General features: G+C 35.6%; 1 non-coding gene and 1 pseudogene across 1 annotated transcript; both read left to right on the plus strand.

Annotated features, from left to right (window-relative positions):
* Positions 1 to 665: 665 nt before the first annotated feature.
* On the plus strand, positions 666 to 772 carry LOC128034276 (small nucleolar RNA R71). Its single transcript, XR_008190406.1, has one exon. It is a non-coding gene; the product is annotated as a small nucleolar RNA R71 (small nucleolar RNA).
* Positions 773 to 5,303: 4,531 nt separating this feature from the next.
* Positions 5,304 to 16,051, plus strand: LOC105775490 (sucrose synthase 2-like; annotated as a pseudogene).
* Positions 16,052 to 16,359: the final 308 nt, after the last annotated feature.

Here is a 16,359-nt window from a genome sequence, read left to right on the forward strand (position 1 = left end):
CCAATTTAGCAAGCTGTTCAATCTGATTTTCAAGCTCATGAATTGATGTTTGCTAATTTTTTAAAGGTGTTTCGATGTTTTGAAAATGAGTCTCTGACACCAAAATAAATTTTTCCAACATCTCTTCAAGGTTAGACTTCTTCTATTACTGATAGGGTTGTTGAAAGCCTGGAGGAGGTTGTGATCTTTGGTTTCTTTGACCAACCCATGAGAAATTTGGGTGAATCCTCCAACCTGCATTATATTTATTACTACAAGGGTTATTTTGAGGTCTAGGATTATTACCTATATAATTTATTTGCTCATTTTTCGTGCTAAGATCGAAAGGTAAATATTCTGGATTATTTATTTCACTTCCATTTGTATTGTATTACATAACTGGATGTACCCACATAGAAAGATATAAACCATTAATTTTCTTATTAAGCAATTCTACCTGATTTGATAACATGGTGACTGCATCTAAATTAAAGATAGCGACTGCTTTTATCGATTTTGTCCTCATGACTTGCCACTGATAATTATTCAGTGCCATCTCCTTAATAAATTCATAACCCGCTTCGAGTGTCTTATTGTTTAGAGTTCCACCGGCTGCTACATCGATTAACTATCTAGTTGAGGGATTCAAACCATTGTAGAAGGTTTGAACCTGTAGCCATAAGGGTGACCCATGATGAGGGCACCTTCTCAATAAGTCCTTGTATCTCTCCTATGCATCATATAAAGTTTCTACATCAATTTACACAAATGAGAAGATATCATTCCTCAACTTGACTGTTTTAGCCTGTGGGAAGTACTTTAGTTAAAACTTCTCGGTCATTTGAACCCATGTAGTGATGAAACCTCGTGGTAAAGAGTTTAACCATTGTTTTGCTTTGTTCCTCAATGAGAATGGTAATAACCGTAAATGAATGGCGTCGTCAATGGGGCCATTAATCTTGAAGGTATTGCAAATTTCTAAAAAGTTGGCCAAATGAATATTTGAATCTTCGTCTTGCAAACCATCGAACTGAATGTATTGTTGTACCATTTGAATTATGTTCGGCTTTAGTTCAAAATTATTTGCAGCAATGGTGGGTCGTACAATACTCGATTCAACCTCAGTTAAAGTAGGCTTGGCATAATTGTACATAGTATGAGGAACAGGAGCTGCAATAGCTGCAGAAGGTAGCTGAATATTCTGATTATCGCCCATCTCCTCAGTAATAATAATGTCCTCTTGTTCTTCCACTAAATTTTGTTACTTTGTCTCACTTCTTTATGATTTTTGCTAGTAGTACTTTCAATTTCGTTATTAAAAAGTAATAGTCCCGATGGGTTTCTTCTAGTCATAAACCAAAAGAACCTGTTAGAAGCAAACAGAAGAAAAAATTAGAATGTAAAAATTAAACTAAAAACATAAAAAATAAATAAAAATGGCTAAATTAATAAAAATAAAGTGTTCCTAATGTTTTAGTCCTCAGCAACGACACCAAAAACTTGATATGTCTCACATGACTAACTAAACATACGACTAAGGCAAGTGCACCTATCTATAAATAGTATTACTCTGATGAGTAGAGATATCATATCCACGAGGACTAAAAGTATTAGTAATTACTGTTTCCCTATTATTTAGTCGACAAATTGGAGTGATAGGTTTTAAATTAAAATTACTAAACTAATCTAACTAAGAACTCAACAGAGAATGAAATAGGAAAATAATCGAATAATAACCAATGAGAGAGACAATACCAAGGAAAGAATTCATCTAGACTTCATCTATTATTATCAATCAATTAAAAGATTTATTCACTTGGTATCTTGATCAATAGAAATCCCTAAATTATGTTAATATCTCTTTCAAGAGTAAAAACAACTGACTCTAGGTTGATTAATTGAAATCTCTTTCTAATTAAAACCCCTATCGTCGCATTAACTCTATCTATGGATTCCCTTATTAGATTTGACTCTAATTCGGTATATTTATGTCATTCTATTTCTATGATTGCATGCAACTTCGCTCAATTATGCTAGATCTACTCTTAAACATGGACTTTTCCTCCACTGAATTAAGCACATTAAACATGAATTAATATCTTGAAAATATTAAAACAAGAAATAAGCACACAGAATTGAGAACAAGAATCAAGTATTTATCAAGTAAAACAGAAATCAAATAATAAAATTTATCTTAGGTTTCATCTTCCCTAGGTATTTAGGGAATTAGTTCATAATCTTAAATAAAAACATCTCAAAGTTAGAAAAACCACAAGAAACAAAGAAACTCATAAAAACTTCAGAAGAAATTAAAATGAGGTCTTCGATCTTGATGGAAATTTGCTTCAGAGTTGGCTCCAACGGTGTTCTTCGAGTTGTTTCTTCAATATTCTCTGATGGCTCTTATATCTCTTCTTCTATTTCGTGTTTATAGACTTTAGAATGCTCAGAAAGCCTAAAAATTGTATTTTTTCGCGTGTTTGGGAAGAAAGTTTCAAAATCGACACGAGCTGGCACATGGGTGTATATCCAGCTCACATGGCTCCTAAAATTTACTCTTTTTCTCTGATTTTCGCTTGTTTTGCTCCCAAATGCTCACTTGAGTATAAGAACATGAATTAAAATGATTAGAAGCATCAAATTCACCAATTTGCATAAATAATAATCCAAAAACGTATTAGGAATGAGATTAAAATATGTTAGTTTTATCATTTAAAGAATCAAATTGTTAAAAGATAATATCCCATAATAATATCTTATAATATCCCATTAGGAATCAAATTGCTAAAATATAATATCTCATAATAATATCCTAACACCCCCTCAAGTTGGAGCATGCAGATCATAAATGCCCAACTTGTTAAGAAAATATTCAAATTGCGGTTTACCAAGCACCTTTGTAAAATTGTCAAGAAATTGAATGGAGGTCGGAACATAAGAAGGTGCAATCAACCTATCCTGGATTGCATCCCTAATAAGGTGACAATCCAATTCAATATGTTTAGTACGCTCGTGAAATACAAGATTCTGTGTAATATGCAGCGCAGATTGACTATCACAAAATAAAGGAATTGCTTTAGGATGATGAATATCTAAGCTCAATAGCAAGACCTTTAGCCACTTGAGCTCACAAGTAATACAAGCCATAGACCTATACTCAACCTCAACAGAAAAATGGGAAATAGTATGTTGTTTCTTAGTTTTCCAGGAAATAGGAGATTGTCTCAAAAAGACAAGTCAACTAGTAAGAGAATACCAAGTTAACGAACAAACAGGCCAATCCGAATTACAACACCCTTTTAAAGACAAATCACTATCAAATTTCAAAATAATTCCTTAGCCTAGAGACCCTTTCAAGGATCAGACAACATACAGAGCCACATCCCAATGCTTCTGCCTTGATTCATGCATAAACTAGGATAAGACATGAACTGAGTATTCCAAATTCAGTCTCGTCACTGCCAAATAAATCAAACGAACCATTAACCATCTATAGTTAGAAGTAGTGAGCAAGACTGGTGGTTTGATATCGAGTAGCAAGAAAATCCCATATCTATTTTGTTGTTTCAAACTCATCAAGGTGAGCATAAATGTCATGGACAAAAGTATTACAAAACCAAGTGATAATTTGATAATTCTTACTATCTCAATCTATCAAACGGTCTTTTTATACTTGGTAACAGTCTCATTCGTCTCACAAACAAGTTTAATATCTCATCACTGGTAACAATGCACCACAATTTTTGGCCAATAATGTAGCTACGCATCCCGAAAGCCCAAAGATTGCAATTTGTCCCATCTAGATGGGGCGGGAAATCTCCATTTTCTTCATGATAGAGACAAATTGTATAGAAAGAGAGTGAATAACTAGGAGCAGAATAGCAGAAAATGGTGCGAGCAGTTTGATCAACGGATAGAAAAGGAGGAAGAAATAGGGGCGATGATGCCCAAAACAGGACCATAAGAGCAGAGAAAAAAAAAAGGGGAACCTAAGCTCTTGATACCATGTTATTAAAATTTGGAAAATAAAGTGGAATGAATCTATTGTTGTACAAGTGCTAGGTATTTATACTAGTACTTAGGAATTATACATAGAAACTAACTAGTCAAAATCCTAAGTTATAGCCCAATTTGCATGCTAAAATGTATATTTACATTAACCGAGTGAAAAAGAATTTGTATATAAATCTTATTAAAACATGTGTTCGATCTTTGAATATGTGATATATAACTTTTTATTTAAAGATTATATAGAAGTATGAAAAAATAAAACACCATCATAATAACATCGATTATCATTTAAAAGAAAGATTATATTAATCTTTTTCTAATTGAATTGCTATTTGGTTAACTTAGGATATCAACGCAGACAACAATTTTATAATAAGTATAGATATATAATTATAAAAAATCTTTACTATTACTTTTAAATTTATCCAATTATATTCAATAATTTTATAGATTTAATTTTTTTACTAGTTAATAATATATGATGTTTTCTTAAGTATAATTTACAAAATTATGACAAAATTAATTAAGTTTACATTAATATATTATTAAGCTAATTAATATTAGTTTTGTTATTATATAATAATTATTAATATATTAATAAATTGTTTTTAATGTAAATTGAATAATAAAAAAATATTCTTCACACTAAACCGATCCAAAAGTAGCCTAAATAAGCTCACCGCTTGGCATGGAAGGAAATTAAAATAGGAAAACAAGCCCAGATCTCACAGTTTCAATATCAAGCCTAATGGTTTTTTATTTTTAAAAAAAATCAAGCCAATATACCCTATAAAAAGAAAAAGATCAAGGCATTATAGTTAAAAACAAGTAACCATGCGATATAATCTAATAATTACTCATCTCATCCCTTAATTATGAGTTAGAGTTTAATTTCCTTTCATAAAATCCAAAATATTCTTTAAAAGAATTTCAAAAATAAATCCAATATTTTACCTTTTAAAATCCAACTACCGAACCGATAACTTTTCCCATATAAAAACAGAAAACAACAAAGGCCGAAACATAAGTGGCTTATTCAATTTCAGCGGGGTGGTGCCAAGAAACCGCATGCCTCCATGCAATGCAATAGAAACCATAAATAGGTACGTGCGACAACCGCATGCAACGCTCAGTTGGGGCGTTACAGTCTATGGAACGATGCAACGCTTACACTTGGAATTTGGAAACGAGCTTTCATAGTTTCCAAAGAACTATCACAATGGCACCTTTCACTTTCTCAATTTTGCCTCATTTTGGCCGTCCTTTTATATCTCTTCTCTTGTGGGTTACTTAAGTCAACCACACCCAACACAATGAGAGATGTAATTCAAGAAACCCTCTCTGCTTATTGTAATGAGCTCGTTTCTCTTTTTTCCAGGTCTTGTCTTGTTCCTTCTGCATGCATACATGTTTTTGCTGTGTCTGAAAATGAAGTGCTTCCTTTAGTTTCATACAGTTTAATTCAAGTTTAAGAGACTCAAAGCTTTTTGTATATGAAGGTATGTTTCTGGGGGAAAAAGGATATTGCAGTCTCATCACCTGACTGATGAGCTAATTGAATCCGCTAAAGAAGATGAAACCATGCATAAACTCAGGGATGGTCCCTTTTTCAAATTCCTACAGTCTACACAGGTAAAATTTGCTCATCTCAAAATGATTATTAGAAAGTAGAACATTGCTGGTACTGGGATTTGGTTTGATCTAAGTGGTTGTGGGTGACACACAAGAAAGTACCAGATATGTAGCAGCAACGAACATATATATGTATGCATGCATCTATGTATATATTACTACTGGAATTTATGTGTTTTCAACTTTGTACTTTAAAGGAAGCTATAGTTCTTCCTGCATTTGTGGTAATAGCAGTTCGCCCAAGGCCAGGTGTATGGGAATATTTTCGGGTTAATGGTTATGAACTCACTGTGGATCATTTGAGTGTTTCAGAGTATCTTCGGTTCAAGGAAGAACTTGTCGATGGAGGGTAAGAATCCCATCTTTTTTTTTCTTTAATGTTATAGGAGATTATAAGTCTATGCTTTCATCTCCAATACAAAATAGACTCTGAATTGTCATATGATTGAAGCTAGTTACTTGCTAACATGTTTGAATGTTATTGCATTTTGTAGACAAGCTGGTTTTAACTGCATTTTATCGTTCGACTTTGGAGTGGAATTTGTCCTTTAGGTGCATAGACAGCTATATGGTTGAACTTGATTTCGAGCCATTTAATGCCACATTTCCTAGACCAACATGTTCATCATCAATTGGCAATGGAGTTATGTTCCTTAATCGCCACCTATCTTCTAATATGTTCCACAAAAAAGAAATTTTGGAGCCTTTGCTTGATTTCCTTCGTGCCCACAAGCATGATGGCTTGGTTAGTCTCCACTTGAGTCTTGCCTTTTATTGAGCAACTTTCTCTTTTTATCTTAAATGATCCTCCAATAATGGTTAGTTTCTCTGTAGCTTGCATGCTAATTTCCAAATAGATGATAATCAAAGCTCGTGATTGTATACTGTAGGTGATGATGCTGAATGACCGCATTCAGAACATTTCAAAGCTTCAATCTGCCTTGAGTAGGGCATATGAATACCTTTCTAAGCTCCCACGAGACACCATATTCCGAGTTTGAGTTTTAGTGAGTGAATATATACATTTTGTTTAAAATGTTTCAATTGTTGCTTCCACTCACTCACATATATATAATATTGCTGATCTAAAATACGCAGCTTACGAGGAGTGGGATTCGAGAAAGGTTGGGGTGATACGGCACAATGGGTGTCCGAGATGATGCGGCTTCTCTTGGACATCCTTCATGCTCCTGATCCTTCTACCTTGGCAACATTTCTTGGAAGGATCCCTATGGTGTTTAATGTTGTAATTATGTCTCCACATGGTTACTCCTGGTCAAGCAAATTGTTCTAAAATTATCTTAGGTTTGCCAGACACTGGTGGACAGGTATTAATTGTTCTATACTGTTCATTGTTCTATACTGTTCATTATTTGGCATCTAAATTTTTACATATTTATTCCATTTCCATCATAGACAATTATATATTTATCATGACAATAGAACTATAGCTATTGAATAGAACTATAGCTATTGAACACAGATTGTCTATATACTCGATCAAGTGTGAGCATTAGAGAAAGAAATGCTTCTTAGAAAACAAGAGCAGGGTCTAGATGTGATTCCAAAGATTCTTATAGTAAGTGTATTCACTTGGTGATTTTATCGTACTAGTTTTCATAGTTCCATTTCTATGCTTAACAAAGTTCTTCCTTTCAATGTATGTTGATTTAAGGTTACCCGACTAATTCCGGATGCAAAAGGAACAACATACAACCAAAAACTAGAAAGAATTAGCGGTACTAATCATACATACATTCTTAGAGTCCCTTTTAGATCGGAGAATGGTATCCTACATAAATGGATTTCGAGGTTTGATGTGTGACCAAACTTGGAAACTTTTGCAGAGGTAAATAGGAGCAAGAGAAATGATTGTATGAAACTGTGATTTCACCATCTCTATTTCTTTCCAGCAAAAGAATGACAAATCAGATTTTTCCTCCTAATTTTCAGCCTTTTCTTCTTGAAAAAAATTCAAATCCAACTAAAAATGCTAAAATTTAGGTGGAAAAATCCGATTTGTCATTCTTCTAATGGAAAGGGATAGGGAAGATGTAGAATTATAGTTTCATACAATTCTTTCTCATAGGAGCAAACTTTTAACAACTTCTCACTCTTAAATTGATTTGAGGGCTTAATGTTCATGGTTACTTTCAGTGGTTATTAGGATGCTTCAAATGAAATTGCGGCTGAGTTACAGGGTGTACCGGATCTTATAATTGGAAACTACAACGATGGAAATCTTGTCGCGTCGTTGTTATCATATAAACTAGGAATCACACAGGTTCTATATTTCTATTTGATTTTTCTAGAATTCCCTAGTTCAATGAATAGATGAATTTATACTAAGCAGTTAATTGGTTATATCTGATCTTACTTTTCTTCTTTAATTCTATTTCCAAGCAGTGCAACATTGCACATGCATTAGAGAAAACAAAGTATCCAGATTCTGACATATACTGGAGAAAATACGAGGACAAGTACCATTTAGCATGTCAATTTACTGCTGATCTAATTTCTATGAACAATGCTGATTTTATAATCACCAGCATATACCAAGAAATTGTTGGGAGGTACTTTGTGATTTTTTTGATATAATCACAATTTATCCTTCTCGAGAAATCTCAATAACTATAATAACGCTCGCCAAACTCCCTTGCTTATCAAACTTACCCCATTTCCCATGTCTCAACAAGAATAATGTCGGACAATATGAGAGCCACGCAGCTTTCACTCTTCCAGGACAGTATCGAGTTGTCCATGGTATAGATGTTTTCGATCCAAAGTTTAACATTGTCTCCCCAGGTGCAGATATGAGCATATACTTTTTTGAAGCTGGCTAGTATGCTGCCATGATGCAACAGAAACAGCCCGAGCAATGCAATTGCAACTGAAGAACAAGCTGTTGTTTTTGTTTTTGTTTTTTGTTACTTTCAAATTAGTGATTTGTAACTTAGTTGAAATCAAACCAAGTTGTACTTGATGATTAGGTGCTGATAAGTTGTTAAATCATGTTCCCTATGTGTGCAAGTCATGTTTTGTACGTTACAATGTTATTAGTGGAGTTAGGTAGTGTTTAGGTGATGATTTTGCTTGTACTCACCAGCTTATGTCTGGTATTTGTATTGGCTCTATGCCATTGTTAAAATTAATGAAAATTAATTCAAAAATTTATCATCCAATACTCTCTCATTCTTAGTTTCATTTTTGGTTCTTAAGTGTTTGATTCTGTTATTGTTTGCACTGCAAGTCTCGAGCCTTAGTGCTCAAGAAACTATTTTGATCCCTTTATCTTTGCTCATTGTTCCAACAATTGGTATCTAAAGTATATTTCTCAGTGGACCTGTCATTCTTCAAGTCAAGGAATCATGTCTTCATCTGGATTCTCACCAGCACCACCACCAGTGTTCAATGGTGAAAATGAAGACCTACCTACAGGCATTCAACTTGTGGGAGGTTATTAACTCAAATGTTGAACCAGTACCTCTGAGAGCCAATCCCTCAGTGGCTTAGATCAGGCAACACGCAAATGAAAGAACTAAAAGACACAAGGCTATGTCCTGCATTCAAAACAGAGTGTCTGATGTGATTTTCACAAGAATCATGGCTTGTAAGTCACCAAAGCAGGCCTGGGATAAGTTGAAGGAGGAGTTTCAAGGCACAAAAAGAATAAGACAGCAACAACTATTGATTTTAAGAAAGGATTTTGAAAACTTGAAGATGAAGAAGGAAGAAACAGTAAAGCAGTATTCAAACAGAATCATGGTTGTAGTAAATAGCATCAGACTGCTTGCGGACCAGTTTAGTGAAGCAAGAGTTGTAGAGAAGGTTATCTCAACTTTACCTTAGAGATATGAAGCTAAGATCTCATCCCTTGAAGATTCAAGAGACCTGAAAAGCATCTCTTTAGCTGAGCTAATCAATGCTCTTTATGCACAAGAGCAAAGAAAAGCTAGTAGGCAGGAGGAGCATCAAGAAGGTGCTTTCCAAGCCAAGAGTAGGCCTGGCTCGAGATCTTCTGGCTACAAAGGAAGAAAGCCCTGGTCTAACAAGCCAAGAAGAGATGGAGTAGGAAGAAGGCATCCATCTTGCCCATAGCACAGAAGGCTCAGTCATCCAGCTGAAAATTGTTAGTTTAGGCCTGATTTGCAGTGCAAAGTCTGCAAAAAGATGGGTCATTCAGAGAAAGTTTGTAGAAATAAAGGCAAACTGAGACAAAACCAACCTCAACAGCCAAGAGCTGAAGCTCAAGTGGCGGAAGAAGGCAATGACTATGAAGAGTAAGTCTTTATAGTGTCTTGCTCAGTAGCGAATGGAAAAATCACAAAAGGGTGGCTGATAGACAGTGGTTGCACAAACCACATAACTCCCAATGCTGCAATCTTCAAGAGCATTGATAGAAGCTTCAAGACAAGGGTGAAGGTTGGAAATGGACACTTCATCAAGGCAGAAGGCAAGGGAGATGTGCTGATTAACACTTCAACAGGTAACAAACTTGTCTCAAATGTCATATTTGTACCTGAAATTGATAGAAACCTGCTAAGTATAGCTCAGTTGCTAGAAAAAGGCTACTCAGTTGTGTTCAAAGGTAAAGAATGCCTGATCAGTGATCCAAGTGGATATAAGCTTATGTCAGTAACTATGGCTAATAGAAACTTTGTAGTAGACTAGAATAAGAGCTCAGACAGTGCCTGCATAGCAGTGCTTGATGAATCTAAGCTGTAGCACAAGAGGTTAGGCCATGCCAGCTACAACTCACTAGCCAAACTGACCAAAGAAGATCTAGTTGAAAACTTCACTAATTCTGTTGAGAAAGAGGATGTTTGTGAGATATGTCAGTTAGGAAAGCAGGCTAGATTGCCATTTCCCTTGAACAGGACTTAGAGAGCCTCACAAAAGCTGCAATTGATCCACACTGATATGTGTAGCCCTATGAAAACACAATCCTTGAATGGTAGCAGGAATTTCATTCTTTTTATTGATGATTACTCGAGGTATTGCTGGATTTACTTCTTGAAGCACAAATCAGAAGTAGCCTCAGTATTCTGGAAGTTCAAAGCTACAGCAGAAATAGAAACAGGTTGCAAGCTGAAAACATTGAGGTCAAACAATGGGACTGAGTACACCTCTGCAATGTTTTAGAGTTTTTGTGATGAAAAAGGCATTAAGCATCAACTCACCAACATCTATACACCACAACAGAATGGTGTTAGTGAAAGAAAGAATAGAAGCTTAATGGATATGGCCAGATGTCTATTGTTCGAAAGAAATCTGCCCAAAACCTTGTGGGCTGAGGTAGTTAACACTGCTGTTTATCTTCAAAACAGATTGCCAACAAAGGCATTAGCCCATAAAACTCCATTTGAAGCTTGGTTTGGGTTCAAACCATCACTGGATCATCTAAGGATCTTTGGCTGTATTTGTTATGCACATGTTCCAGTAGTTAAAAGGAATAAGCTAGCCAAGAAAGCACAACTTGGTATCTTGGTAGGCTATAGAAATGTGAAGAAAGGCTACAGAATCCTAGATCCTTCAACTAACATAGTTCTTGTAAGTAGAGATGTTGTGTTTAATGAGAAGAGAGGATGGAACTAGGATAAAAATAAACCAGAGGCTATTGCTGAAGACTTACTGACTGATCAGACTGAAGCTGATCAAAATGGTCTTTAAATGGACATTGACCATGAACCAGCCAAGGGAACTAGACCTTTGAGTGAAATCTATGAAAGAGCTGAAGTAGCTGTAGTTGAACCAAGTTGTTTTGAAGAAGCTAAAGCTCAACAGGGATGGAAATAGGCTATACTCGATGAGATGAGCATGATTCACAAGAACCAGACTTGGAAGCTAGTTGATAGACCAACCAACAGGAAGGTTATTGGAGTGAAATGGGTGTTTTGAGCCAAGCACAATGCTGATGAAACTCTAAACAAGCTGAAAGCAAGATTGGTAGTGAAGGGATTCAGTCAAAAGTATGGCATTGACTACTTTGAAACATTTGCACCAGTAGCCAGGCTAGACACAATCAGGCTGCTGGTTGCTTTGGCTGTACAAAAATAGTGGAAAATACATCAGCGTGATGTAAAGTCAGCTTTTCTCAATGGTTTCCTTGAATAAGAGATCTACATCGAGCAACCTGAAGGTTTCAAAGTTGTAGGTGAAGAAAACAAGGTGTATAAACTGAAGAAAGCCTTGTATGGCTTGAAGCAGACACCAAGAGTCTAGTATGACAGAATCAATAGCTACCTAGCTAGCTTGGGATTCGAGAGAAGCATCAGTGAGCCTACCTTGCGTGTGAAGAAGAGAGGTATTGAAACACAGCTTGTAGTGTCCCTGTATGTTGATGACCTGCCTGTGACAGATGAAACTCATGAATTGCTGGTTGTTTTCAAAACCAAAATGGAGAAGAATTTTGAGATGTCTGATTTGGGACAAATGTGCTACTTCCTTGGCATGAAAATGTCTCAAACTCAATCTGGAATTTTCCTAAGTCAGAAGTTTTGGAACGCCGGCACCCCTACGGTGCAGTAGAAAAATAAAATATCCGGCGATCCTAACTATGGATCCATGTGTGAGGAACGAATCGGGGTGAAAAAGATTTCGAAATTACTGAATCTTTATTCTGAGTAGACAGTGATGCCTTGGCAACGAGTAATCTGATCTGCTATCGAATCTAGCCGCAATCTATCGTGACCCCGACCTTTACGTAGTCCACCCTGTTGACAATAAACAGAAAGAATCCCAAAAACTATTTTTGAGAAGATTTTGCCTTGACGGCTACTAGACACACCAAGCAAAGAAAAATGGGATTTTATATCCCTTTTTAGGTTTCTTAAAATTAAATAAATATATCAATGTTTTTAAACCGAAAATTATAACTACATTAATTATAATAATGATTTCGGTAAACTATATATTTATTTGAATTTATATACTAACCAAATTCATGTTCTCATTATGTGTACAACAACCTTGTATATAATGTGTTCGATATTTAATTACCCAATTAAATTAATTCTATAATTAATTTAATTCAAGCGATAACCAAACACAATACCAACTATGTTTTATTCCGTTCATTTCAACTATAGGGTGTGACCCTGTAGGTTCTTGTAACGTTAGCAGTAATACTAGAACGATTCCAATGTTACAAACAATGAGTGGCACCTAGCAATGCATCATTGCTACCTAAGTCACAAGAAATCATAATTCGACATAACCCTTTATGATTAACCTTTCATGCAATAATCTTTAAGTCCTTTATCTCTAGATTGGACACAAGTCATGGAATAGTCACACTTGCATAGTCCATTCCATGTTCCTTGATATCTTAAGTAGATTATGATATACAAATAAGTATGACATCTCATATCAGCTTATTTGAGCATGGCCATGCATTTCTAGTCTCACTCAATCAAGTGGCCTAAGATATTACTCCCATTATGTAGGAGGGACTTATCCTATATCGATCAACTATATCCCTCTACACAGATTGTGGTATATCCAACATCAGCCTTTATAGAACAACCGATTCACGTGTATGCGTTTGGTGTATCAAAATACACAACTCACGATGTTGAGATTATGATGATCTCAAGTCTGAGGATCATATACATATTAATCACTATGAGTAATGTTGTGACAAATACATAATAATCCAAGAAACATACTCATAACAGGTCAGTACAATATGTTGTTCTCTAACACACATATTCATGCATCGATCTTGACATTCCATATCAACGACAACTCTTTATCATCAATCAACTACATGTTAGTCTTAATGCATTATTGTTGTCCTAGCCAACAATAATACTTGACTAAGGACCTTTTAAGAATAATCATATTATTCTCAGGAAATTATTATAAAATAGTTTATTTATGCACACAGAAAAGAAACTGAAATAATAATGGTAATGCCTTATATTAATAAACATGATAAATCAAGTTTGTTATTACAACTATCTCATGATTGATCTTTGGACATACTCTAATAAGAAGGCATTTGCTTTGAAGATTCTGAACAAATTCTCCATTTTGAACTGCAAGGCAACAAGCACTCCAATTGTTATTAGAGAGAAGCTGTCAAGCCAAGGTGACTTTGAAAAGGTTTGTGAATCAACCTACAGAAGCTTGATTGGATGCCTGATCTATTTGACTGCCACCAAACCAGACATTATGTATCCTGTAGGTCTATTATCTAGATTCATGCATTGTTGCAATGAGAAGCAATTCCAAGCTGGTAAAAAAGTTCTCAGATACATCAAAGGTACACTAAGCTTTGGAATGATGTTTACCAAGGCTGAAAGCATGAAGTTGCTTTGATATGCTGATAGTGACTGGGCTGGATCGATAGATGACATGAAAAGCACCTTAGGGTATCTGTTCACCCTTGGTTCAACCATCTTTTGTTGGAGTTCTAAAAAGTAAACAGTAGTTGCTCAATCAATAGCTGAGACAGAGTATGTAGCAGTTGCTAATGCTGTTAACCAAGCCATTTGGCTAAGAAAAATCATGGCTGACTTGAACCTATACCAAAGGGAAGCAACAAAGATCAACTGTGACAACCAGTCTGTTGTTGCAATTGCAAAAAATCCAGTGTTCCATGGAAGAACAAAACACTTCAAGATTAAATTTCATTTTGTTAGGGAAATGAAACAAGTTAATGAGGTGAAACTGATTCATTACAGTTCTGAGGATCAACTAGTTGATATCCTGACAAAGCCCCTTAGTGTATCAAGGTTCGAGTATTTGAGAATAAGATTGGGAGTTTGCAGCATGCAAGCCAAGGAGGAGTGTTGAAGCTGGCCAGCATGTTGCCATGATGCAACAGAAACAGCCCGAGCAATGCAGTTGCAGCTGAAGAAAAAGCTTTTGTTTTTGTTTTTGTTTTTTGTTACTTTCAAATTAGTGATTTGTAACTTAGTTGAAATCAAAATAAGTTGTACTTGATGATTAGGTGCTGATAAGCTGTTAAATTAGCTTACTATGTGTGCAAGTCATCTTTTGTAAGTTACAATGTTATTAGTGAAGTTAGGTAGTGTTTAGGTGATGATTTTGCTTGTACTGACCAGCTCATGTCTGGTATTTGTATTGGCTCTAAGCCATTGTTAAAATTAATGAAAATTCATTCAAAAATTTATCATTCAATACTCTCTCATTCTTAGTTTCATTTTTGGTTCTTAAGTGCTTGATTCTGTTATTGTTTGCACTGCAAGTCTCGAGCCTTAGTGCTCAAGAAACTGTTTTGCTCCCTTTATCTTTGCTCATTGTTCCAACAACTTTCCATACTCTGACAAGGAAAGAAGACTTACTGCTTTACACGGTTCAATTGAAGAGCTCTTATATAATCCCGAGCAAAATGATGAGCATGTGTGAGTAACTTTCAACACAAGTTTTACATCATCTTTGCTGCTAGTATTTTGTCTATCTTTTATGTTGATCTGCATTATGTTTATAATGATGTAGTGGTATGTTGAGTGATCGATCGAAGCCGCTCATATTTTCCATGGCAAGACTTGATAGGGTGAAAAATTTAACGGGCCTTGTTAAGTGTTATTGTAAGAGTAGAAGGCTAAGACAATTGGTTAATCTAGTGATTGTTGGTGGTTACATAGATGTGAAGAATTCACGGGATCGAGAAGAAATGGCTGAGATCGAAAAGATGCATGCCCTGATAAAGAGATATGATTTGCGTGGTCAGTTTCGATGGATACAAGCACAAATGAATCGTGCTCGTAATGGTGAACTCTATCGCTACATTACTGATGCTAAAGGTGCTTTCGTGCAGGTATGTCTTATAGCTCGTGCAATGGAACTACTTGGTTTTATACAAATTTGCAAATAAACATATTCCTTTTGTATTCATCGCAGCCAGCTTTTTATGAAGCTTTTGGTCTCACAATTGTGGAAGCCATGACTTGTGGGCTTCCAACATTTGCCACTTCTCATGGTGGCCCTGCAGAGATCATCGAGCACGGTATTTCTGGATTTCATGTAGATCCCTATCACCCTAATTAAGTTGCTGCTAGCTTGATCGGATTTTTCGAACGTTGCCAGAGGGGTCCTAGTTACTGGAACGAAATATCCAATGGAGGCCTGAAACGGATCTACGAAAGGTTAAGGTTTTTACAAGGAAAAACATAAAAAATTTCTTGACTGGTATTATGATCCATTTGGTACGTACACATGGAAGATATATTCGGAAAGGTTACTGACACTTGCTAGAATCTACGGGTTCTGGAAGTATGTATCAAGGCTCGAGAGAAGAGAGACACGGCGATATTTGGAGATGTTTTACATTCTCAAATATCAGAGTCTGGTAATATCTCTACTAAGTAGTCATGGAAGCTTATATTATCTGGATTTTGGATGTATGCGAGATATGTGTCTCATATTTTGGATGATTTACAGGTGAAGAGCATTCCAGAGTGGGTGGAGGAGTAGCCATGGAAGTGGGAATGAAATAGTTGGCATTTACTATGTTTATAGAAGAAGAACAGTGTTGTTTGTTCGAAAACCAGTTAGCGTATGGTGTAAATGTGGTGGGTGTGATGGAAGGACTTGGTTAGTATATAGGTGGGTTCATAATATTCAATGAGCTTTCCTACTTCATACTGTTTTGATTGAAAGTTAGTGTTTAGAGCATTAGGTTGGGGGCTGAGAGGGCATAATTAGAGCAGTTTCTTCATGGAGTTCTTAGTTCTCACTCTCACTTACTTAAAAAGACACAGGTCATCA

Source organism: Gossypium raimondii, chromosome 10, assembly GCF_025698545.1.
Source record: "Gossypium raimondii isolate GPD5lz chromosome 10, ASM2569854v1, whole genome shotgun sequence".
Lineage (NCBI taxonomy): Eukaryota > Viridiplantae > Streptophyta > Magnoliopsida > Malvales > Malvaceae > Gossypium > Gossypium raimondii.